Consider the following 20,757-nt stretch of genomic DNA (forward strand, 5'->3'; position numbering starts at 1 on the left):
CATTTTCTGGACTCTGAAATGTATTTTTCTCGAGGGCTGTGGCGATCGCAAAGAGGTGTAAGCTGTAACAGCCTCCTTAGCTCAGGGGCAGAGCACTGGTCTTGTAAACCAGGGGTCGTGAGTTCGATTCTCACAGGGGGCAGCACAATTTTAAATGGGCCAATGCAATGCTTTGAACCGAAAATTTCGAAATAGCGTGTCTTTTCGGGCCTGAGCCAAGATCACAGATGACGATAGACGAAAGACGGCAGCACCCGTCAGTCATCGCTGTGGACCTCAATGGTAGCGAATTGTTGTGGCAGAGTAAATCTTTGTACGCATTTTCTGGACTCTGAAATGTATTTTTCTCGAGGGCTGTGGCGATCGCAAAGAGGTGTAAGCTGTAACAGCCTCCTTAGCTCAGGGGCAGAGCACTGGTCTTGTAAACCAGGGGTCGTGAGTTCGATTCTCACAGGGGGCAGCACAATTTTAAATGGGCCAATGCAATGCTTTGAACCGAAAATTTCGAAATAGCGTGTCTTTTCGGGCCTGAGCCAAGATCACAGATGACGATAGACGAAAGACGGCAGCACCCGTCAGTCATCGCTGTGGACCTCAATGGTAGCGAATTGTTGTGGCAGAGTAAATCTTTGTACGCATTTTCTGGACTCTGAAATGTATTTTTCTCGAGGGCTGTGGCGATCGCAAAGAGGTGTAAGCTGTAACAGCCTCCTTAGCTCAGGGGCAGAGCACTGGTCTTGTAAACCAGGGGTCGTGAGTTCGATTCTCACAGGGGGCAGCACAATTTTAAATGGGCCAATGCAATGCTTTGAACCGAAAATTTCGAAATAGCGTGTCTTTTCGGGCCTGAGCCAAGATCACAGATGACGATAGACGAAAGACGGCAGCACCCGTCAGTCATCGCTGTGGACCTCAATGGTAGCGAATTGTTGTGGCAGAGTAAATCTTTGTACGCATTTTCTGGACTCTGAAACGTATTTTTCTCGAGGGCTGTGGCGATCGCAAAGAGGTGTAAGCTGTAACAGCCTCCTTAGCTCAGAGGCAGAGCACTGGTCTTGTAAACCAGGGGTCGTGAGTTCGATTCTCACAGGGGGCAGCACAATTTTAAATGGGCCAATGCAATGCTTTGAACCGAAAATTTCGAAATAGCGTGTCTTTTCGGGCCTGAGCCAAGATCACAGATGACGATAGACGAAAGACGGCAGCACCCGTCAGTCATCGCTGTGGACCTCAATGGTAGCGAATTGTTGTGGCAGAGTAAATCTTTGTACGCATTTTCTGGACTCTGAAATGTATTTTTCTCGAGGGCTGTGGCGATCGCAAAGAGGTGTAAGCTGTAACAGCCTCCTTAGCTCAGGGGCAGAGCACTGGTCTTGTAAACCAGGTGTCGTGAGTTCGATTCTCACAGGGGGCAGCACAATTTTAAATGGGCCAATGCAATGCTTTGAACCGAAAATTTCGAAATAGCGTGTCTTTTCGGGCCTGAGCCAAGATCACAGATGACGATAGACGAAAGACGGCAGCACCCGTCAGTCATCGCTGTGGACCTCAATGGTAGCGAATTGTTGTGGCAGAGTAAATCTTTGTACGCATTTTCTGGACTCTGAAATGTATTTTTCTCGAGGGCTGTGGCGATCGCAAAGAGGTGTAAGCTGTAACAGCCTCCTTAGCTCAGGGGCAGAGCACTGGTCTTGTAAACCAGGGGTCGTGAGTTCGATTCTCACAGGGGGCAGCACAATTTTAAATGGGCCAATGCAATGCTTTGAACCGAAAATTTCGAAATAGCGTGTCTTTTCGGGCCTGAGCCAAGATCACAGATGACGATAGACGAAAGACGGCAGCACCCGTCAGTCATCGCTGTGGACCTCAATGGTAGCGAATTGTTGTGGCAGAGTAAATCTTTGTACGCATTTTCTGGACTCTGAAATGTATTTTTGTCGAGGGCTGTGGCGATCGCAAAGAGGTGTAAGCTGTAACAGCCTCCTTAGCTCAGGGGCAGAGCACTGGTCTTGTAAACCAGGGGTCTTGAGTTCGATTCTCACAGGGGGCAGCACAATTTTAAATGGGCCAATGCAATGCTTTGAACCGAAAATTTCGAAATAGCGTGTCTTTTCGGGCCTGAGCCAAGATCACAGATGACGATAGACGAAAGACGGCAGCACCCGTCAGTCATCGCTGTGGACCTCAATGGTAGCGAGTTGTTGTGGCAGAGTAAATCTTTGTACGCATTTTCTGGACTCTGAAATGTATTTTTCTCGAGGGCTGTGGCGATCGCAAAGAGGTGTAAGCTGTAACAGCCTCCTTAGCTCAGGGGCAGAGCACTGGTCTTGTAAACCAGGGGTCGTGAGTTCGATTCTCACAGGGGGCAGCACAATTTTAAATGGGCCAATGCAATGCTTTGAACCGAAAATTTCGAAATAGCGTGTCTTTTCGGGCCTGAGCCAAGATCACAGATGACGATAGACGAAAGACGGCAGCACCCGTCAGTCATCGCTGTGGACCTCAATGGTAGCGAATTGTTGTGGCAGAGTAAATCTTTGTACGCATTTTCTGGACTCTGAAATGTATTTTTGTCGAGGGCTGTGGCGATCGCAAAGAGGTGTAAGCTGTAACAGCCTCCTTAGCTCAGGGGCAGAGCACTGGTCTTGTAAACCAGGGGTCGTGAGTTCGATTCTCACAGGGGGCAGCACAATTTTAAATGGGCCAATGCAATGCTTTGAACCGAAAATTTCGAAATAGCGTGTCTTTTCGGGCCTGAGCCAAGATCACAGATGACGATAGACGAAAGACGGCAGCACCCGTCAGTCATCGCTGTGGACCTCAATGGTAGCGAATTGTTGTGGCAGAGTAAATCTTTGTACGCATTTTCTGGACTCTGAAATGTATTTTTCTCGAGGGCTGTGGCGATCGCAAAGAGGTGTAAGCTGTAACAGCCTCCTTAGCTCAGGGGCAGAGCACTGGTCTTGTAAACCAGGGGTCGTGAGTTCGATTCTCACAGGGGGCAGCACAATTTTAAATGGGCCAATGCAATGCTTTGAACCGAAAATTTCGAAATAGCGTGTCTTTTCGGGCCTGAGCCAAGATCACAGATGACGATAGACGAAAGACGGCAGCACCCGTCAGTCATCGCTGTGGACCTCAATGGTAGCGAATTGTTGTGGCAGAGTAAATCTTTGTACGCATTTTCTGGACTCTGAAATGTATTTTTCTCGAGGGCTGTGGCGATCGCAAAGAGGTGTAAGCTGTAACAGCCTCCTTAGCTCAGGGGCAGAGCACTGGTCTTGTAAACCAGGGGTCGTGAGTTCGATTCTCACAGGGGGCAGCACAATTTTAAATGGGCCAATGCAATGCTTTGAACCGAAAATTTCGAAATAGCGTGTCTTTTCGGGCCTGAGCCAAGATCACAGATGACGATAGACGAAAGACGGCAGCACCCGTCAGTCATCGCTGTGGACCTCAATGGTAGCGAATTGTTGTGGCAGAGTAAATCTTTGTACGCATTTTCTGGACTCTGAAATGTATTTTTCTCGAGGGCTGTGGCGATCGCAAAGAGGTGTAAGCTGTAACAGCCTCCTTAGCTCAGGGGCAGAGCACTGGTCTTGTAAACCAGGTGTCGTGAGTTCGATTCTCACAGGGGGCAGCACAATTTTAAATGGGCCAATGCAATGCTTTGAACCGAAAATTTCGAAATAGCGTGTCTTTTCGGGCCTGAGCCAAGATCACAGATGACGATAGACGAAAGACGGCAGCACCCGTCAGTCATCGCTGTGGACCTCAATGGTAGCGAATTGTTGTGGCAGAGTAAATCTTTGTACGCATTTTCTGGACTCTGAAATGTATTTTTCTCGAGGGCTGTGGCGATCGCAAAGAGGTGTAAGCTGTAACAGCCTCCTTAGCTCAGGGGCAGAGCACTGGTCTTGTAAACCAGGGGTCGTGAGTTCGATTCTCACAGGGGGCAGCACAATTTTAAATGGGCCAATGCAATGCTTTGAACCGAAAATTTCGAAATAGCGTGTCTTTTCGGGCCTGAGCCAAGATCACAGATGACGATAGACGAAAGACGGCAGCACCCGTCAGTCATCGCTGTGGACCTCAATGGTAGCGAATTGTTGTGGCAGAGTAAATCTTTGTACGCATTTTCTGGACTCTGAAATGTATTTTTCTCGAGGGCTGTGGCGATCGCAAAGAGGTGTAAGCTGTAACAGCCTCATTAGCTCAGGGGCAGAGCACTGGTCTTGTAAACCAGGGGTCGTGAGTTCGATTCTCACAGGGGGCAGCACAATTTTAAATGGGCCAATGCAATGCTTTGAACCGAAAATTTCGAAATAGCGTGTCTTTTCGGGCCTGAGCCAAGATCACAGATGACGATAGACGAAAGACGGCAGCACCCGTCAGTCATCGCTGTGGACCTCAATGGTAGCGAATTGTTGTGGCAGAGTAAATCTTTGTACGCATTTTCTGGACTCTGAAATGTATTTTTCTCGAGGGCTGTGGCGATCGCAAAGAGGTATAAGCTGTAACAGCCTCCTTAGCTCAGAGGCAGAGCACTGGTCTTGTAAACCAGGGGTCGTCAGTTCGATTCTCACAGGGGGCAGCACAATTTTAAATGGGCCAATGCAATGCTTTGAACCGAAAATTTCGAAATAGCGTGTCTTTTCGGGCCTGAGCCAAGATCACAGATGACGATAGACGAAAGACGGCAGCACCCGTCAGTCATCGCTGTGGACCTCAATGGTAGCGAATTGTTGTGGCAGAGTAAATCTTTGTACGCATTTTCTGGACTCTGAAATGTATTTTTCTCGAGGGCTGTGGCGATCGCAAAGAGGTGTAAGCTGTAACAGCCTCCTTAGCTCAGGGGCAGAGCACTGGTCTTGTAAACCAGGGGTCGTGAGTTCGATTCTCACAGGGGGCAGCACAATTTTAAATGGGCCAATGCAATGCTTTGAACCGAAAATTTCGAAATAGCGTGTCTTTTCGGGCCTGAGCCAAGATCACAGATGACGATAGACGAAAGACGGCAGCACCCGTCAGTCATCGCTGTGGACCTCAATGGTAGCGAATTGTTGTGGCAGAGTAAATCTTTGTACGCATTTTCTGGACTCTGAAATGTATTTTTCTCGAGGGCTGTGGCGATCGCAAAGAGGTGTAAGCCGTAACAGCCTCCTTAGCTCAGGGGCAGAGCACTGGTCTTGTAAACCAGGGGTCGTGAGTTCGATTCTCACAGGGGGCAGCACAATTTTAAATGGGCCAATGCAATGCTTTGAACCGAAAATTTCGAAATAGCGTGTCTTTTCGGGCCTGAGCCAAGATCACAGATGACGATAGACGAAAGACGGCAGCACCCGTCAGTCATCGCTGTGGACCTCAATGGTAGCGAATTGTTGTGGCAGAGTAAATCTCTGTACGCATTTTCTGGACTCTGAAATGTATTTTTCTCGAGGGCTGTGGCGATCGCAAAGAGGTGTAAGCTGTAACAGCCTCCTTAGCTCAGGGGCAGAGCACTGGTCTTGTAAACCAGGGGTCGTGAGTTCGATTCTCACAGGGGGCAGCACAATTTTAAATAGGCCAATGCAATGCTTTGAACCGAAAATTTCGAAATAGCGTGTCTTTTCGGGCCTGAGCCAAGATCGCAGATGACGATAGACGAAAGACGGCAGCACCCGTCAGTCATCGCTGTGGACCTCAATGGTAGCGAATTGTTGTGGCAGAGTAAATCTTTGTACGCATTTTCTGGACTCTGAAATGTATTTTTCTCGAGGGCTGTGGCGATCGCAAAGAGGTGTAAGCTGTAACAGCCTCCTTAGCTCAGGGGCAGAGCACTGGTCTTGTAAACCAGGGGTCGTGAGTTCGATTCTCACAGGGGGCAGCACAATTTTAAATGGGCCAATGCAATGCTTTGAACCGAAAATTTCGAAATAGCGTGTCTTTTCGGGCCTGAGCCAAGATCACAGATGACGATAGACGAAAGACGGCAGCACCCGTCAGTCACGCTGTGGACCTCAATGGTAGCGAATTGTTGTGGCAGAGTAAATCTTTGTACGCATTTTCTGGACTCTGAAATGTATTTTTGTCGAGGGCTGTGGCGATCGCAAAGAGGTGTAAGCTGTAACAGCCTCCTTAGCTCAGGGGCAGAGCACTGGTCTTGTAAACCAGGGGTCGTGAGTTCGATTCTCACAGGGGGCAGCACAATTTTAAATGGGCCAATGCAATGCTTTGAACCGAAAATTTCGAAATAGCGTGTCTTTTCGGGCCTGAGCCAAGATCACAGATGACGATAGACGAAAGACGGCAGCACCCGTCAGTCATCGCTGTGGACCTCAATGGTAGCGAATTGTTGTGGCAGAGTAAATCTTTGTACGCATTTTCTGGACTCTGAAATGTATTTTTCTCGAGGGCTGTGGCGATCGCAAAGAGGTGTAAGCTGTAACAGCCTCCTTAGCTCAGGGGCAGAGCACTGGTCTTGTAAACCAGGGGTCGTGAGTTTGATTCTCACAGGGAGCAGCACAATTTTAAATGGGCCAATGCAATGCTTTGAACCGAAAATTTCGAAATAGCGTGTCTTTTCGGGCCTGAGCCAAGATCACAGATGACGATAGACGAAAGACGGCAGCACCCGTCAGTCATCGCTGTGGACCTCAATGGTAGCGAATTGTTGTGGCAGAGTAAATCTTTGTACGCATTTTCTGGACTCTGAAATGTATTTTTCTCGAGGGCTGTGGCGATCGCAAAGAGGTGTAAGCTGTAACAGCCTCCTTAGCTCAGGGGCAGAGCACTGGTCTTGTAAACCAGGGGTCGTGAGTTCGATTCTCACAGGGGGCAGCACAATTTTAAATGGGCCAATGCAATGCTTTGAACCGAAAATTTCGAAATAGCGTGTCTTTTCGGGCCTGAGCCAAGATCACAGATGACGATAGACGAAAGACGGCAGCACCCGTCAGTCATCGCTGTGGACCTCAATGGTAGCGAATTGTTGTGGCAGAGTAAATCTTTGTACGCATTTTCTGGACTCTGAAATGTATTTTTCTCGAGGGCTGTGGCGATCGCAAAGAGGTGTAAGCTGTAACAGCCTCCTTAGCTCAGGGGCAGAGCACTGGTCTTGTAAACCAGGGGTCGTGAGTTCGATTCTCACAGGGGGCAGCACAATTTTAAATGGGCCAATGCAATGCTTTGAACCGAAAATTTCGAAATAGCGTGTCTTTTCGGGCCTGAGCCAAGATCACAGATGACGATAGACGAAAGACGGCAGCACCCGTCAGTCATCGCTGTGGACCTCAATGGTAGCGAATTGTTGTGGCAGAGTAAATGTTTGTACGCATTTTCTGGACTCTGAAATGTATTTTTCTCGAGGGCTGTGGCGATCGCAAAGAGGTGTAAGCTGTAACAGCCTCCTTAGCTCAGGGGCAGAGCACTGGTCTTGTAAACCAGGGGTCGTGAGTTCGATTCTCACAGGGGGCAGCACAATTTTAAATGGGCCAATGCAATGCTTTGAACCGAAAATTTCGAAATAGCGTGTCTTTTCGGGCCTGAGCCAAGATCACAGATGACGATAGACGAAAGACGGCAGCACCCGTCAGTCATCGCTGTGGACCTCAATGGTAGCGAATTGTTGTGGCAGAGTAAATCTTTGTACGCATTTTCTGGACTCTGAAATGTATTTTTCTCGAGGGCTGTGGCGATCGCAAAGAGGTGTAAGCTGTAACAGCCTCCTTAGCTCAGGGGCAGAGCACTGGTCTTGTAAACCAGGGGTCGTGAGTTCGATTCTCACAGGGGGCAGCACAATTTTAAATGGGCCAATGCAATGCTTTGAACCGAAAATTTCGAAATAGCGTGTCTTTTCGGGCCTGAGCCAAGATCACAGATGACGATAGACGAAAGACGGCAGCACCCGTCAGTCATCGCTGTGGACCTCAATGGTAGCGAATTGTTGTGGCAGAGTAAATCTTTGTACGCATTTTCTGGACTCTGAAATGTATTTTTCTCGAGGGCTGTGGCGATCGCAAAGAGGTGTAAGCTGTAACAGCCTCCTTAGCTCAGGGGCAGAGCACTGGTCTTGTAAACCAGGGGTCGTGAGTTCGATTCTCACAGGGGGCAGCACAATTTTAAATGGGCCAATGCAATGCTTTGAACCGAAAATTTCGAAATAGCGTGTCTTTTCGGGCCTGAGCCAAGATCACAGATGACGATAGACGAAAGACGGCAGCACCCGTCAGTCATCGCTGTGGACCTCAATGGTAGCGAATTGTTGTGGCAGAGTAAATCTTTGTACGCATTTTCTGGACTCTGAAATGTATTTTTGTCGAGGGCTGTGGCGATCGCAAAGAGGTGTAAGCTGTAACAGCCTCCTTAGCTCAGGGGCAGAGCACTGGTCTTGTAAACCAGGGGTCGTGAGTTCGATTCTCACAGGGGGCAGCACAATTTTAAATGGGCCAATGCAATGCTTTGAACCGAAAATTTCGAAATAGCGTGTCTTTTCGGGCCTGAGCCAAGATCACAGATGACGATAGACGAAAGACGGCAGCACCCGTCAGTCATCGCTGTGGACCTCAATGGTAGCGAATTGATGTGGCAGAGTAAATCTTTGTACGCATTTTCTGGACTCTGAAATGTATTTTTCTCGAGGGCTGTGGCGATCGCAAAGAGGTGTAAGCTGTAACAGCCTCCTTAGCTCAGGGGCAGAGCACTGGTCTTGTAAACCAGCGGTCGTGAGTTCGATTCTCACAGGGGGCAGCACAATTTTAAATGGGCCAATGCAATGCTTTGAACCGAAAATTTCGAAATAGCGTGTCTTTTCGGGCCTGAGCCAAGATCACAGATGACGATAGACGAAAGACGGCAGCACCCGTCAGTCATCGCTGTGGACCTCAATGGTAGCGAATTGTTGTGGCAGAGTAAATCTTTGTACGCATTTTCTGGACTCTGAAATGTATTTTTGTCGAGGGCTGTGGCGATCGCAAAGAGGTGTAAGCTGTAACAGCCTCCTTAGCTCAGGGGCAGAGCACTGGTCTTGTAAACCAGGGGTCGTGAGTTCGATTCTCACAGGGGGCAGCACAATTTTAAATGGGCCAATGCAATGCTTTGAACCGAAAATTTCGAAATAGCGTGTCTTTTCGGGCCTGAGCCAAGATCACAGATGACGATAGACGAAAGACGGCAGCACCCGTCAGTCATCGCTGTGGACCTCAATGGTAGCGAATTGTTGTGGCAGAGTAAATCTTTGTACGCATTTTCTGGACTCTGAAATGTATTTTTGTCGAGGGCTGTGGCGATCGCAAAGAGGTGTAAGCTGTAACAGCCTCCTTAGCTCAGGGGCAGAGCACTGGTCTTGTAAACCAGGGGTCGTGAGTTCGATTCTCACAGGGGGCAGCACAATTTTAAATGGGCCAATGCAATGCTTTGAACCGAAAATTTCGAAATAGCGTGTCTTTTCGGGCCTGAGCCAAGATCACAGATGACGATAGACGAAAGACGGCAGCACCCGTCAGTCATCGCTGTGGACCTCAATGGTAGCGAATTGTTGTGGCAGAGTAAATCTTTGTACGCATTTTCTGGACTCTGAAATGTATTTTTCTCGAGGGCTGTGGCGATCGCAAAGAGGTGTAAGCTGTAACAGCCTCCTTAGCTCAGGGGCAGAGCACTGGTCTTGTAAACCAGGGGTCGTGAGTTCCATTCTCACAGGGGGCAGCACAATTTTAAATGGGCCAATGCAATGCTTTGAACCGAAAATTTCGAAATAGCGTGTCTTTTCGGGCCTGAGCCAAGATCACAGATGACGATAGACGAAAGACGGCAGCACCCGTCAGTCATCGCTGTGGACCTCAATGGTAGCGAATTGTTGTGGCAGAGTAAATGTTTGTACGCATTTTCTGGACTCTGAAATGTATTTTTCTCGAGGGCTGTGGCGATCGCAAAGAGGTGTAAGCTGTAACAGCCTCCTTAGCTCAGGGGCAGAGCACTGGTCTTGTAAACCAGGGGTCGTGAGTTCGATTCTCACAGGGGGCAGCACAATTTTAAATGGGCCAATGCAATGCTTTGAACCGAAAATTTCGAAATAGCGTGTCTTTTCGGGCCTGAGCCAAGGTCACAGATGACGATAGACGAAAGACGGCAGCACCCGTCAGTCATCGCTGTGGACCTCAATGGTAGCGAATTGTTGTGGCAGAGTAAATCTTTGTACGCATTTTCTGGACTCTGAAATGTATTTTTCTCGAGGGCTGTGGCGGTCGCAAAGAGGTGTAAGCTGTAACAGCCTCCTTAGCTCAGGGGCAGAGCACTGGTCTTGTAAACCAGGGGTCGTGAGTTCGATTCTCACAGGGGGCAGCACAATTTTAAATGGGCCAATGCAATGCTTTGAACCGAAAATTTCGAAATAGCGTGTCTTCTCGGGCCTGAGCCAAGATCACAGATGACGATAGACGAAAGACGGCAGCACCCGTCAGTCATCGCTGTGGACCTCAATGGTAGCGAATTGTTGTGGCAGAGTAAATCTTTGTACGCATTTTCTGGACTCTGAAATGTATTTTTCTCGAGGGCTGTGGCGATCGCAAAGAGGTGTAAGCTGTAACAGCCTCCTTAGCTCAGGGGCAGAGCACTGGTCTTGTAAACCAGGGGTCGTGAGTTCGATTCTCACAGGGGGCAGCACAATTTTAAATGGGCCAATGCAATGCTTTGAACCGAAAATTTCGAAATAGCGTGTCTTTTCGGGCCTGAGCCAAGATCACAGATGACGATAGACGAAAGACGGCAGCACCCGTCAGTCATCGCTGTGGACCTCAATGGTAGCGAATTGTTGTGGCAGAGTAAATCTTTGTACGCATTTTCTGGACTCTGAAATGTATTTTTCTCGAGGGCTGTGGCGATCGCAAAGAGGTGTAAGCTGTAACAGCCTCCTTAGCTCAGGGGCAGAGCACTGGTCTTGTAAACCAGGGGTCGTGAGTTCGATTCTCACAGGGGGCAGCACAATTTTAAATGGGCCAATGCAATGCTTTAAACCGAAAATTTCGAAATAGCGTGTCTTTTCGGGCCTGAGCCAAGATCACAGATGACGATAGACGAAAGACGGCAGCACCCGTCAGTCATCGCTGTGGACCTCAATGGTAGCGAATTGTTGTGGCAGAGTAAATCTTTGTACGCATTTTCTGGACTCTGAAATGTATTTTTCTCGAGGGCTGTGGCGATCGCAAAGAGGTGTAAGCTGTAACAGCCTCCTGAGCTCAGGGGCAGAGCACTGGTCTTGTAAACCAGGGGTCGTGAGTTCGATTCTCACAGGGGGCAGCACAATTTTAAATGGGCCAATGCAATGCTTTGAACCGAAAATTTCGAAATAGCGTGTCTTTTCGGGCCTGAGCCAAGATCACAGATGACGATAGACGAAAGACGGCAGCACCCGTCAGTCATCGCTGTGGACCTCAATGGTAGCGAATTGTTGTGGCAGAGTAAATCTTTGTACGCATTTTCTGGACTCTGAAATGTATTTTTCTCGAGGGCTGTGGCGATCGCAAAGAGGTGTAAGCTGTAACAGCCTCCTTAGCTCAGGGGCAGAGCACTGGTCTTGTAAACCAGGGGTCGTGAGTTCGATTCTCACAGGGGGCAGCACAATTTTAAATGGGCCAATGCAATGCTTTGAACCGAAAATTTCGAAATAGCGTGTCTTTTCGGGCCTGAGCCAAGATCACAGATGACGATAGACGAAAGACGGCAGCACCCGTCAGTCATCGCTGTGGACCTCAATGGTAGCGAATTGTTGTGGCAGAGTAAATCTTTGTACGCATTTTCTGGACTCTGAAATGTATTTTTCTCGAGGGCTGTGGCGATCGCAAAGAGGTGTAAGCTGTAACAGCCTTCTTAGCTCAGGGGCAGAGCACTGGTCTTGTAAACCAGGGGTCGTGAGTTCGATTCTCACAGGGGGCAGCACAATTTTAAATGGGCCAATGCAATGCTTTGAACCGAAAATTTCGAAATAGCGTGTCTTTTCGGGCCTGAGCCAAGATCACAGATGACGATAGACGAAAGACGGCAGCACCCGTCAGTCATCGCTGTGGACCTCAATGGTAGCGAATTGTTGTGGCAGAGTAAATCTTTGTACGCATTTTCTGGACTCTGAAATGTATTTTTGTCGAGGGCTGTGGCGATCGCAAAGAGGTGTAAGCTGTAACAGCCTCCTTAGCTCAGGGGCAGAGCACTGGTCTTGTAAACCAGGGGTCGTGAGTTCGATTCTCACAGGGGGCAGCACAATTTTAAATGGGCCAATGCAATGCTTTGAACCGAAAATTTCGAAATAGCGTGTCTTTTCGGGCCTGAGCCAAGATCACAGATGACGATAGACGAAAGACGGCAGCACCCGTCAGTCATCGCTGTGGACCTCAATGGTAGCGAATTGTTGTGGCAGAGTAAATCTTTGTACGCATTTTCTGGACTCTGAAATGTATTTTTCTCGAGGGCTGTGGCGATCGCAAAGAGGTGTAAGCTGTAACAGCCTCCTTAGCTCAGGGGCAGAGCACTGGTCTTGTAAACCAGGGGTCGTGAGTTCGATTCTCACAGGGGGCAGCACAATTTTAAATGGGCCAATGCAATGCTTTGAACCAAAAATTTCGAAATAGCGTGTCTTTTCGGGCCTGAGCCAAGATCACAGATGACGATAGACGAAAGACGGCAGCACCCGTCAGTCATCGCTGTGGACCTCAATGGTAGCGAATTGTTGTGGCAGAGTAAATCTTTGTACGCATTTTCTGGACTCTGAAATGTATTTTTCTCGAGGGCTGTGGCGATCGCAAAGAGGTGTAAGCTGTAACAGCCTCCTTAGCTCAGGGGCAGAGCACTGGTCTTGTAAACCAGGGGTCGTGAGTTCGATTCTCACAGGGGGCAGCACAATTTTAAATGGGCCAATGCAATGCTTTGAACCGAAAATTTCGAAATAGCGTGTCTTTTCGGGCCTGAGCCAAGATCACAGATGACGATAGACGAAAGACGGCAGCACCCGTCAGTCATCGCTGTGGACCTCAATGGTAGCGAATTGTTGTGGCAGAGTAAATCTTTGTACGCATTTTCTGGACTCTGAAATGTATTTTTCTCGAGGGCTGTGGCGATCGCAAAGAGGTGTAAGCTGTAACATCCTCCTTAGCTCAGGGGCAGAGCACTGGTCTTGTAAACCAGGGGTCGTGAGTTCGATTCTCACAGGGGGCAGCACAATTTTAAATGGGCCAATGCAATGCTTTGAACCGAAAATTTCGAAATAGCGTGTCTTTTCGGGCCTGAGCCAAGATCACAGATGACGATAGACGAAAGACGGCAGCACCCGTCAGTCATCGCTGTGGACCTCAATGGTAGCGAATTGTTGTGGCAGAGTAAATCTTTGTACGCATTTTCTGGACTCTGAAATGTATTTTTCTCGAGGGCTGTGGCGATCGCAAAGAGGTGTAAGCTGTAACAGCCTCCTTAGCTCAGGGGCAGAGCACTGGTATTGTAAACCAGGGGTCGTGAGTTCGATTCTCACAGGGGGCAGCACAATTTTAAATGGGCCAATGCAATGCTTTGAACCGAAAATTTCGAAATAGCGTGTCTTTTCGGGCCTGAGCCAAGATCACAGATGACGATAGACGAAAGACGGCAGCACCCGTCAGTCATCGCTGTGGACCTCAATGGTAGCGAATTGTTGTGGCAGAGTAAATCTTTGTACGCATTTTCTGGACTCTGAAATGTATTTTTCTCGAGGGCTGTGGCGATCGCAAAGAGGTGTAAGCTGTAACAGCCTCCTTAGCTCAGGGGCAGAGCACTGGTCTTGTAAACCAGGGGTCGTGAGTTCGATTCTCACAGGGGGCAGCACAATTTTAAATGGGCCAATGCAATGCTTTGAACCGAAAATTTCGAAATAGCGTGTCTTTTCGGGCCTGAGCCAAGATCACAGATGACGATAGACGAAAGACGGCAGCACCCGTCAGTCATCGCTGTGGACCTCAGTGGTAGCGAATTGTTGTGGCAGAGTAAATCTTTGTACGCTTTTTCTGGACTCTGAAATGTATTTTTCTCGAGGGCTGTGGCGATCGCAAAGAGGTGTAAGCTGTAACAGCCTCCTTAGCTCAGGGGCAGAGCACTGGTCTTGTAAACCAGGGGTCGTGAGTTCGATTCTCACAGGGGGCAGCACAATTTTAAATGGGCCAATGCAATGCTTTGAACCGAAAATTTCGAAATAGCGTGTCTTTTCGGGCCTGAGCCAAGATCACAGATGACGATAGACGAAAGACGGCAGCACCCGTCAGTCATCGCTGTGGACCTCAGTGGTAGCGAATTGTTGTGGCAGAGTAAATCTTTGTACGCTTTTTCTGGACTCTGAAATGTATTTTTCTCGAGGGCTGTGGCGATCGCAAAGAGGTGTAAGCTGTAACAGCCTCCTTAGCTCAGGGGCAGAGCACTGGTCTTGTAAACCAGGGGTCGTGAGTTCGATTCTCACAGGGGGCAGCACAATTTTAAATGGGCCAATGCAATGCTTTGAACCGAAAATTTCGAAATAGCGTGTCTTTTCGGGCCTGAGCCAAGATCACAGATGACGATAGACGAAAGACGGCAGCACCCGTCAGTCATCGCTGTGGACCTCAATGGTAGCGAATTGTTGTGGCAGAGTAAATCTTTGTACGCATTTTCTGGACTCTGAAATGTATTTTTCTCGAGGGCTGTGGCGATCGCAAAGAGGTGTAAGCTGTAACAGCCTCCTTAGCTCAGGGGCAGAGCACTGGTCTTGTAAACCAGGGGTCGTGAGTTCGATTCTCACAGGGGGCAGCACAATTTTAAATGGGCCAATGCAATGCTTTGAACCGAAAATTTCGAAATAGCGTGTCTTTTCGGGCCTGAGCCAAGATCACAGATGACGATAGACGAAAGACGGCAGCACCCGTCAGTCATCGCTGTGGACCTCAATGGTAGCGAATTGTTGTGGCAGAGTAAATCTTTGTACGCATTTTCTGGACTCTGAAATGTATTTTTCTCGAGGGCTGTGGCGATCGCAAAGAGGTGTAAGCTGTAACAGCCTCCTTAGCTCAGGGGCAGAGCACTGGTCTTGTAAACCAGGGGTCGTGAGTTCGATTCTCACAGGGGGCAGCACAATTTTAAATGGGCCAATGCAATGCTTTGAACCGAAAATTTCGAAATAGCGTGTCTTTTCGGGCCTGAGCCAAGATCACAGATGACGATAGACGAAAGATGGCAGCACCCGTCAGTCATCGCTGTGGACCTCAATGGTAGCGAATTGTTGTGGCAGAGTAAATCTTTGTACGCATTTTCTGGACTCTGAAATGTATTTTTCTCGAGGGCTGTGGCGATCGCAAAGAGGTGTAAGCTGTAACAGCCTCCTTAGCTCAGGGGCAGAGCACTGGTCTTGTAAACCAGGGGTCGTGAGTTCGATTCTCACAGGGGGCAGCACAATTTTAAATGGGCCAATGCAATGCTTTGAACCGAAAATTTCGAAATAGCGTGTCTTTTCGGGCCTGAGCCAAGATCACAGATGACGATAGACGAAAGACGGCAGCACCCGTCAGTCATCGCTGTGGACCTCAATGGTAGCGAATTGTTGTGGCAGAGTAAATCTTTGTACGCATTTTCTGGACTCTGAAATGTATTTTTCTCGAGGGCTGTGGCGATCGCAAAGAGGTGTAAGCTGTAACAGCCTCCTTAGCTCAGGGGCAGAGCACTGGTCTTGTAAACCAGGGGTCGTGAGTTCGATTCTCACAGGGGGCAGCACAATTTTAAATGGGCCAATGCAATGCTTTGAACCGAAAATTTCGAAATAGCGTGTCTTTTCGGGCCTGAGCCAAGATCACAGATGACGATAGACGAAAGACGGCAGCACCCGTCAGTCATCGCTGTGGACCTCAATGGTAGCGAATTGTTGTGGCAGAGTAAATCTTTGTACGCATTTTCTGGACTCTGAAATGTATTTTTCTCGAGGGCTGTGGCGATCGCAAAGAGGTGTAAGCTGTAACAGCCTCCTTAGCTCAGGGGCAGAGCACTGGTCTTGTAAACCAGGGGTCGTGAGTTCGATTCTCACAGGGGGCAGCACAATTTTAAATGGGCCAATGCAATGCTTTGAACCGAAAATTTCGAAATAGCGTGTCTTTTCGGGCCTGAGCCAAGATCACAGATGACGATAGACGAAAGACGGCAGCACCCGTCAGTCATCGCTGTGGACCTCAATGGTAGCGAATTGTTGTGGCAGAGTAAATCTTTGTACGCATTTTCTGGACTCTGAAATGTATTTTTCTCGAGGGCTGTGGCGATCGCAAAGAGGTGTAAGCTGTAACAGCCTCCTTAGCTCAGGGGCAGAGCACTGGTCTTGTAAACCAGGGGTCGTGAGTTCGATTCTCACAGGGGGCAGCACAATTTTAAATGGGCCAATGCAATGCTTTGAACCGAAAATTTCGAAATAGCGTGTCTTTTCGGGCCTGAGCCAAGATCACAGATGACGATAGATGAAAGACGGCAGCACCCGTCAGTCATCGCTGTGGACCTCAATGGTAGCGAATTGTTGTGGCAGAGTAAATCTTTGTACGCATTTTCTGGACTCTGAAATGTATTTTTGTCGAGGGCTGTGGCGATCGCAAAGAGGTGTAAGCTGTAACAGCCTCCTTAGCTCAGGGGCAGAGCACTGGTCTTGTAAACCAGGGGTCGTGAGTTCGATTCTCACAGGGGGCAGCACAATTTTAAATGGGCCAATGCAATGCTTTGAACCGAAAATTTCGAAATAGCGTGTCTTTTCGGGCCTGAGCCAAGATCACAGATGACGATAGACGAAAGACGGCAGCACCCGTCAGTCATCGCTGTGGACCTCAATGGTAGCGAATTGTTGTGGCAGAGTAAATCTTTGTACGCATTTTCTGGACTCTGAAATGTATTTTTCTCGAGGGCTGTGGCGATCGCAAAGAGGTGTAAGCTGTAACAGCCTCCTTAGCTCAGGGGCAGAGCACTGGTCTTGTAAACCAGGGGTCGTGAGTTCGATTCTCACAGGGGGCAGCACAATTTTAAATGGGCCAATGCAATGCTTTGAACCGAAAATTTCGAAATAGCGTGTCTTTTCGGGCCTGAGCCAAGATCACAGATGACGATAGACGAAAGACGGCAGCACCCGTCAGTCATCGCTGTGGACCTCAATGGTAGCGAATTGTTGTGGCAGAGTAAATCTTTGTACGCATTTTCTGGACTCTGAAATGTATTTTTCTCGAGGGCTGTGGCGATCGCAAAGAGGTGTAAGCTGTAACAGCCTCCTTAGCTCAGGGGCAGAGCACTGGTCTTGTAAACCAGGGGTCGTGAGTTCGATTCTCACAGGGGGCAGCACAATTTTAAATGGGCCAATGCAATGCTTTGAACCGAAAATTTCGAAATAGCGTGTCTTTTCGGGCCTGAGCCAAGATCACAGATGACGATAGACGAAAGACGGCAGCACCCGTCAGTCATCGCTGTGGACCTCAATGGTAGCGAATTGTTGTGGCAGAGTAAATCTTTGTACGCATTTTCTGGACTCTGAAATGTATTTTTCTCGAGGGCTGTGGCGATCGCAAAGAGGTGTAAGCTGTAACAGCCTCCTTAGCTCAGGGGCAGAGCACTGGTCTTGTAAACCAGGGGTCGTGAGTTCGATTCTCACAGGGGGCAGCACAATTTTAAATGGGCCAATGCAATGCTTTGAACCGAAAATTTCGAAATAGCGTGTCTTTTCGGGCCTGAGCCAAGATCACAGATGACGATAGACGAAAGACGGCAGCACCCGTCAGTCATCGCTGTGGACCTCAATGGTAGCGAATTGTTGTGGCAGAGTAAATCTTTGTACGCATTTTCTGGACTCTGAAATGTATTTTTGTCGAGGGCTGTGGCGATCGCAAAGAGGTGTAAGCTGTAACAGCCTCCTTAGCTCAGGGGCAGAGCACTGGTCTTGTAAACCAGGGGTCGTGAGTTCGATTCTCACAGGGGGCAGCACAATTTTAAATGGGCCAATGCAATGCTTTTGAACCGAAAATTTCGAAATAGCGTGTCTTTTCGGGCCTGAGCCAAGATCACAGATGACGATAGACGAAAGACGGCAGCACCCGTCAGTCATCGCTGTGGACCTCAATGGTAGCGAATTGTTGTGGCAGAGTAAATCTTTGTACGCATTTTCTGGACTCTGAAATGTATTTTTCTCGAGGGCTGTGGCGATCGCAAAGAGGTGTAAGCTGTAACAGCCTCCTTAGCTCAGGGGGAGTCGGCCCTCGGCGGCCGTGGTGAGCGGACGTGTGGTGCTTACGTCGCCGCTGCTGCTGGCTGTTGTGGTGAGTGCCGCCTTTGCTGTACACAGTGACGTGTTATTGTTTGGACTATGTGTAGGATTCCAACATGAGTCACTTAACACGACGGGATACTTTGAAGTTTGTGTTTGATTCAAACTATGCAAGACCAAAATCGTTTGAATTAGAATCGTGGATTGAGGAAGCTTTGAAACGATCCTTTGATGACATTCTTGGAGTCCATTTATCGATAGTTAGCAGCACTGCCTATATAAAGTTTAAATCTGCCGAAATCTGTGAACAAATCATTGACTCTTGTAGTGGTCGTTTGAAGTTTAAGCATTGTGATGGGAATGTTGGAGAGGTTCTCGTGTCTCATGCAGGGTTTGGTGTCCGCACCGTTCGAATATTCGAACTACCGTTTGAAGTACCCGCGGAACACATCAACGCTGCTTTGGACAGCTATGGTAAGGTCATTAGCAATGTTGCCGAAAAGTGGTTGTCTTTCAAAGTCCCTGTTTTGAACGGTGTTCGTCAGGTCAAGATAGAGTTGAAGAGACACATCCCGTCATATCTCACTATTTGTGGATACAGGGCGATCGTTATGTACGACGGTCAACCTAGAACTTGTGCAGGTTGTGGTGCCACTGATCACGTTCGCGCTCAGTGTATGCAGCGACGAGTGACGCAATTACCACCTGGCGAAAGGACGGCAACTAACAGGATGTCGACACTGCCTCTCACGTATGTAGCGGCAGTCCGCTCGACCACGGCCGCGGCGGTGCAACCTGACGTGGTCACAGATCCCAGGGCTTCGGACACTGATCTAGATACGCCCATGGACACTTCCAGTCTGGCCGGCATCGCTGTTCCTACTACAGAAGTACCGGTGGCCAGTAGCATCCCGGCGGTTCCGTCTTTAGACAGCCACCAAGAGGTTGCTCACTCCCAGGAAGCTCACACTGGTCGCCACGTTAACAGCAATATGGATCCCATTTCAGTTCCGAATGCACTTCCTCCTGCACAGGACTCCACTTCTTCCTCGTCGGCTGCAGAACTTCAAAGAGTCGAAACTTCTCCCAAGAAACACAAGAAAAGGAGGATCGCCCACAAAGATGCCGCCCACACCGCACCACCTTTGCGCGAAAAAGGGGCGCAAATTGCCCGTTCCTTGCCTGACGTCTCTCTTGACGACCCCACTGAACAGCCGCTGCATGAGACCCCACAGGTCTCGGACGTCTCCGTGCCCCACCCCGATGGTGACGGCCAGGTCGCTGCGAACGAGGAACAGCACCCTCGTGAGGACCTCAGGGATACCCCCGAACATCAATCTCAACATGATCAGGGCTCAATTGGCGAGGTGGCCGCTGTTCATGTGGTCAATTGGGCAGATGACACTGACGATGTAATAATGGACCAGAGCCTGTCTGTGGTAGGGCCATCTCCAGGAAATTTACCCGCATTACCGGTCGGCGACTTAAGTACGACACGACCTGCCTCAAAACACCCGACGGGGGACGATGATTACCTATCTGATACCTACTAAAGGTTATAATTTTCTGTGCTTCTGCATATCTACTTTGCTTTTTTCTCTTTCTGCCAACATTTAGCAGTTCATGCAATCCTACCAGGATTATAAGTTAGCTACAATTAACGTTAATAGAATTACTTCTGTACAGAAGCTCTCTAGCTTTCGTGATTATTTATACAGCTGCGATGCTGATATTGTGCTGTTGCAGGAGGTCGATGATAAATTTCAGCCTGACATTCCTGGCTACCAATTACTCAAAAACACCACCCCAGACAGTTCTTCAGGTACCGCTCTATTAATCAAAGTGGGCGTGGCCGTCTCCGACGTTGAACGACTCGAAAATGGCAGGGGTATAGCGTGCCTTATCAACGGCATTAGATTTGTTAATGTATATGCCCCTTCCGGGAATCAGAATAGAACGAGACGAGCTCAGTTCTTTGCCACTGACTTATTATATCTTTTGCGCCGCAGCCGGGAGGACGTGGTTATCGGAGGCGATTTTAATTGTGTTTTGAAGCCAAAGGACCAATGGCCGAACTTTAATGGATGTGCTACTCTCGGCGAAACAGTACGTCAATTAGAGCTGGAGGATACGTGGGAAATAACACACGGGGAACAACGGTGCTTCACGTACCATACTGCACAAATGGCCAGCCGCCTCGACAGGATCTACGTGGGGAAAAACCTGCGAGAGCGGGTATCTTCCTCGGAAACCTGGCCCCTCTATTTTTCCGACCATTTAGCTTACCATTGTATCATTCGTATGGCGCGCCAGCAAACTTTCCGTGGTCGGACATGATGGAAACTTAACGTCAGTATTCTCAGGGAACAGGACTTACGAGACCGTCTACAAGAAGCCTGGGAGATTTGTTTACGTCGACGACCAACATTCCCATCGGTAACGCAGTGGTGGTGCCGTTGTGCAAAACCTAGGCTTATTCGTTGTTTGAAGGCGTATAGTTCTGACAGGAGCCGGATGCAGAAAGA

General features: G+C 48.8%; 57 non-coding genes across 57 annotated transcripts; all 57 read left to right on the forward strand.

Annotated features, from left to right (window-relative positions):
- Positions 1-70: 70 nt before the first annotated feature.
- Positions 71-142, forward strand: Trnat-ugu. The gene has a single exon. It is a non-coding gene; the product is annotated as a tRNA-Thr (tRNA).
- Positions 143-388: 246 nt separating this feature from the next.
- On the forward strand, positions 389-460 carry Trnat-ugu. The gene has a single exon. It is a non-coding gene; the product is annotated as a tRNA-Thr (tRNA).
- A 246-nt stretch (positions 461-706) lies between these two features.
- On the forward strand, positions 707-778 carry Trnat-ugu. Its single transcript has one exon. It is a non-coding gene; the product is annotated as a tRNA-Thr (tRNA).
- Positions 779-1,024: 246 nt separating this feature from the next.
- Trnat-ugu lies at positions 1,025-1,096 on the forward strand. Its single transcript has one exon. It is a non-coding gene; the product is annotated as a tRNA-Thr (tRNA).
- Positions 1,097-1,342: 246 nt separating this feature from the next.
- On the forward strand, positions 1,343-1,414 carry Trnat-ugu. The gene has a single exon. It is a non-coding gene; the product is annotated as a tRNA-Thr (tRNA).
- A 246-nt stretch (positions 1,415-1,660) lies between these two features.
- On the forward strand, positions 1,661-1,732 carry Trnat-ugu. Its single transcript has one exon. It is a non-coding gene; the product is annotated as a tRNA-Thr (tRNA).
- A 246-nt stretch (positions 1,733-1,978) lies between these two features.
- On the forward strand, positions 1,979-2,050 carry Trnat-ugu. The gene has a single exon. It is a non-coding gene; the product is annotated as a tRNA-Thr (tRNA).
- A 246-nt stretch (positions 2,051-2,296) lies between these two features.
- On the forward strand, positions 2,297-2,368 carry Trnat-ugu. Its single transcript has one exon. It is a non-coding gene; the product is annotated as a tRNA-Thr (tRNA).
- A 246-nt stretch (positions 2,369-2,614) lies between these two features.
- Positions 2,615-2,686, forward strand: Trnat-ugu. The gene has a single exon. It is a non-coding gene; the product is annotated as a tRNA-Thr (tRNA).
- Positions 2,687-2,932: 246 nt separating this feature from the next.
- Trnat-ugu lies at positions 2,933-3,004 on the forward strand. Its single transcript has one exon. It is a non-coding gene; the product is annotated as a tRNA-Thr (tRNA).
- Positions 3,005-3,250: 246 nt separating this feature from the next.
- Trnat-ugu lies at positions 3,251-3,322 on the forward strand. Its single transcript has one exon. It is a non-coding gene; the product is annotated as a tRNA-Thr (tRNA).
- Positions 3,323-3,568: 246 nt separating this feature from the next.
- Trnat-ugu lies at positions 3,569-3,640 on the forward strand. The gene has a single exon. It is a non-coding gene; the product is annotated as a tRNA-Thr (tRNA).
- A 246-nt stretch (positions 3,641-3,886) lies between these two features.
- On the forward strand, positions 3,887-3,958 carry Trnat-ugu. The gene has a single exon. It is a non-coding gene; the product is annotated as a tRNA-Thr (tRNA).
- Positions 3,959-4,204: 246 nt separating this feature from the next.
- Positions 4,205-4,276, forward strand: Trnat-ugu. The gene has a single exon. It is a non-coding gene; the product is annotated as a tRNA-Thr (tRNA).
- Positions 4,277-4,522: 246 nt separating this feature from the next.
- Trnat-ugu lies at positions 4,523-4,594 on the forward strand. The gene has a single exon. It is a non-coding gene; the product is annotated as a tRNA-Thr (tRNA).
- A 246-nt stretch (positions 4,595-4,840) lies between these two features.
- On the forward strand, positions 4,841-4,912 carry Trnat-ugu. Its single transcript has one exon. It is a non-coding gene; the product is annotated as a tRNA-Thr (tRNA).
- A 246-nt stretch (positions 4,913-5,158) lies between these two features.
- Trnat-ugu lies at positions 5,159-5,230 on the forward strand. The gene has a single exon. It is a non-coding gene; the product is annotated as a tRNA-Thr (tRNA).
- A 246-nt stretch (positions 5,231-5,476) lies between these two features.
- Trnat-ugu lies at positions 5,477-5,548 on the forward strand. The gene has a single exon. It is a non-coding gene; the product is annotated as a tRNA-Thr (tRNA).
- Positions 5,549-5,794: 246 nt separating this feature from the next.
- Positions 5,795-5,866, forward strand: Trnat-ugu. The gene has a single exon. It is a non-coding gene; the product is annotated as a tRNA-Thr (tRNA).
- A 245-nt stretch (positions 5,867-6,111) lies between these two features.
- Positions 6,112-6,183, forward strand: Trnat-ugu. The gene has a single exon. It is a non-coding gene; the product is annotated as a tRNA-Thr (tRNA).
- Positions 6,184-6,429: 246 nt separating this feature from the next.
- On the forward strand, positions 6,430-6,501 carry Trnat-ugu. Its single transcript has one exon. It is a non-coding gene; the product is annotated as a tRNA-Thr (tRNA).
- Positions 6,502-6,747: 246 nt separating this feature from the next.
- On the forward strand, positions 6,748-6,819 carry Trnat-ugu. Its single transcript has one exon. It is a non-coding gene; the product is annotated as a tRNA-Thr (tRNA).
- Positions 6,820-7,065: 246 nt separating this feature from the next.
- On the forward strand, positions 7,066-7,137 carry Trnat-ugu. The gene has a single exon. It is a non-coding gene; the product is annotated as a tRNA-Thr (tRNA).
- A 246-nt stretch (positions 7,138-7,383) lies between these two features.
- Positions 7,384-7,455, forward strand: Trnat-ugu. Its single transcript has one exon. It is a non-coding gene; the product is annotated as a tRNA-Thr (tRNA).
- Positions 7,456-7,701: 246 nt separating this feature from the next.
- Positions 7,702-7,773, forward strand: Trnat-ugu. The gene has a single exon. It is a non-coding gene; the product is annotated as a tRNA-Thr (tRNA).
- A 246-nt stretch (positions 7,774-8,019) lies between these two features.
- Trnat-ugu lies at positions 8,020-8,091 on the forward strand. Its single transcript has one exon. It is a non-coding gene; the product is annotated as a tRNA-Thr (tRNA).
- Positions 8,092-8,337: 246 nt separating this feature from the next.
- Positions 8,338-8,409, forward strand: Trnat-ugu. The gene has a single exon. It is a non-coding gene; the product is annotated as a tRNA-Thr (tRNA).
- A 246-nt stretch (positions 8,410-8,655) lies between these two features.
- Positions 8,656-8,727, forward strand: Trnat-ugu. The gene has a single exon. It is a non-coding gene; the product is annotated as a tRNA-Thr (tRNA).
- A 246-nt stretch (positions 8,728-8,973) lies between these two features.
- Trnat-ugu lies at positions 8,974-9,045 on the forward strand. The gene has a single exon. It is a non-coding gene; the product is annotated as a tRNA-Thr (tRNA).
- Positions 9,046-9,291: 246 nt separating this feature from the next.
- On the forward strand, positions 9,292-9,363 carry Trnat-ugu. Its single transcript has one exon. It is a non-coding gene; the product is annotated as a tRNA-Thr (tRNA).
- A 246-nt stretch (positions 9,364-9,609) lies between these two features.
- On the forward strand, positions 9,610-9,681 carry Trnat-ugu. The gene has a single exon. It is a non-coding gene; the product is annotated as a tRNA-Thr (tRNA).
- A 246-nt stretch (positions 9,682-9,927) lies between these two features.
- On the forward strand, positions 9,928-9,999 carry Trnat-ugu. The gene has a single exon. It is a non-coding gene; the product is annotated as a tRNA-Thr (tRNA).
- A 246-nt stretch (positions 10,000-10,245) lies between these two features.
- Positions 10,246-10,317, forward strand: Trnat-ugu. Its single transcript has one exon. It is a non-coding gene; the product is annotated as a tRNA-Thr (tRNA).
- Positions 10,318-10,563: 246 nt separating this feature from the next.
- On the forward strand, positions 10,564-10,635 carry Trnat-ugu. Its single transcript has one exon. It is a non-coding gene; the product is annotated as a tRNA-Thr (tRNA).
- Positions 10,636-10,881: 246 nt separating this feature from the next.
- Trnat-ugu lies at positions 10,882-10,953 on the forward strand. The gene has a single exon. It is a non-coding gene; the product is annotated as a tRNA-Thr (tRNA).
- Positions 10,954-11,199: 246 nt separating this feature from the next.
- Positions 11,200-11,271, forward strand: Trnat-ugu. Its single transcript has one exon. It is a non-coding gene; the product is annotated as a tRNA-Thr (tRNA).
- Positions 11,272-11,517: 246 nt separating this feature from the next.
- Positions 11,518-11,589, forward strand: Trnat-ugu. The gene has a single exon. It is a non-coding gene; the product is annotated as a tRNA-Thr (tRNA).
- A 246-nt stretch (positions 11,590-11,835) lies between these two features.
- On the forward strand, positions 11,836-11,907 carry Trnat-ugu. The gene has a single exon. It is a non-coding gene; the product is annotated as a tRNA-Thr (tRNA).
- Positions 11,908-12,153: 246 nt separating this feature from the next.
- On the forward strand, positions 12,154-12,225 carry Trnat-ugu. The gene has a single exon. It is a non-coding gene; the product is annotated as a tRNA-Thr (tRNA).
- A 246-nt stretch (positions 12,226-12,471) lies between these two features.
- Positions 12,472-12,543, forward strand: Trnat-ugu. Its single transcript has one exon. It is a non-coding gene; the product is annotated as a tRNA-Thr (tRNA).
- Positions 12,544-12,789: 246 nt separating this feature from the next.
- Trnat-ugu lies at positions 12,790-12,861 on the forward strand. Its single transcript has one exon. It is a non-coding gene; the product is annotated as a tRNA-Thr (tRNA).
- Positions 12,862-13,107: 246 nt separating this feature from the next.
- On the forward strand, positions 13,108-13,179 carry Trnat-ugu. Its single transcript has one exon. It is a non-coding gene; the product is annotated as a tRNA-Thr (tRNA).
- Positions 13,180-13,425: 246 nt separating this feature from the next.
- Trnat-ugu lies at positions 13,426-13,497 on the forward strand. The gene has a single exon. It is a non-coding gene; the product is annotated as a tRNA-Thr (tRNA).
- Positions 13,498-13,743: 246 nt separating this feature from the next.
- Trnat-ugu lies at positions 13,744-13,815 on the forward strand. The gene has a single exon. It is a non-coding gene; the product is annotated as a tRNA-Thr (tRNA).
- A 246-nt stretch (positions 13,816-14,061) lies between these two features.
- On the forward strand, positions 14,062-14,133 carry Trnat-ugu. Its single transcript has one exon. It is a non-coding gene; the product is annotated as a tRNA-Thr (tRNA).
- Positions 14,134-14,379: 246 nt separating this feature from the next.
- On the forward strand, positions 14,380-14,451 carry Trnat-ugu. Its single transcript has one exon. It is a non-coding gene; the product is annotated as a tRNA-Thr (tRNA).
- Positions 14,452-14,697: 246 nt separating this feature from the next.
- Positions 14,698-14,769, forward strand: Trnat-ugu. Its single transcript has one exon. It is a non-coding gene; the product is annotated as a tRNA-Thr (tRNA).
- Positions 14,770-15,015: 246 nt separating this feature from the next.
- Positions 15,016-15,087, forward strand: Trnat-ugu. The gene has a single exon. It is a non-coding gene; the product is annotated as a tRNA-Thr (tRNA).
- A 246-nt stretch (positions 15,088-15,333) lies between these two features.
- On the forward strand, positions 15,334-15,405 carry Trnat-ugu. Its single transcript has one exon. It is a non-coding gene; the product is annotated as a tRNA-Thr (tRNA).
- A 246-nt stretch (positions 15,406-15,651) lies between these two features.
- Trnat-ugu lies at positions 15,652-15,723 on the forward strand. Its single transcript has one exon. It is a non-coding gene; the product is annotated as a tRNA-Thr (tRNA).
- A 246-nt stretch (positions 15,724-15,969) lies between these two features.
- On the forward strand, positions 15,970-16,041 carry Trnat-ugu. The gene has a single exon. It is a non-coding gene; the product is annotated as a tRNA-Thr (tRNA).
- Positions 16,042-16,287: 246 nt separating this feature from the next.
- Positions 16,288-16,359, forward strand: Trnat-ugu. Its single transcript has one exon. It is a non-coding gene; the product is annotated as a tRNA-Thr (tRNA).
- A 246-nt stretch (positions 16,360-16,605) lies between these two features.
- Positions 16,606-16,677, forward strand: Trnat-ugu. The gene has a single exon. It is a non-coding gene; the product is annotated as a tRNA-Thr (tRNA).
- A 246-nt stretch (positions 16,678-16,923) lies between these two features.
- On the forward strand, positions 16,924-16,995 carry Trnat-ugu. The gene has a single exon. It is a non-coding gene; the product is annotated as a tRNA-Thr (tRNA).
- A 246-nt stretch (positions 16,996-17,241) lies between these two features.
- Trnat-ugu lies at positions 17,242-17,313 on the forward strand. Its single transcript has one exon. It is a non-coding gene; the product is annotated as a tRNA-Thr (tRNA).
- A 246-nt stretch (positions 17,314-17,559) lies between these two features.
- Trnat-ugu lies at positions 17,560-17,631 on the forward strand. The gene has a single exon. It is a non-coding gene; the product is annotated as a tRNA-Thr (tRNA).
- Positions 17,632-17,877: 246 nt separating this feature from the next.
- Positions 17,878-17,949, forward strand: Trnat-ugu. Its single transcript has one exon. It is a non-coding gene; the product is annotated as a tRNA-Thr (tRNA).
- Positions 17,950-20,757: the final 2,808 nt, after the last annotated feature.

Source organism: Schistocerca americana, unplaced genomic scaffold (assembly GCF_021461395.2).
Source record: "Schistocerca americana isolate TAMUIC-IGC-003095 unplaced genomic scaffold, iqSchAmer2.1 HiC_scaffold_263, whole genome shotgun sequence".
Classification (NCBI taxonomy): Eukaryota; Metazoa; Arthropoda; class Insecta; order Orthoptera; family Acrididae; genus Schistocerca; species Schistocerca americana.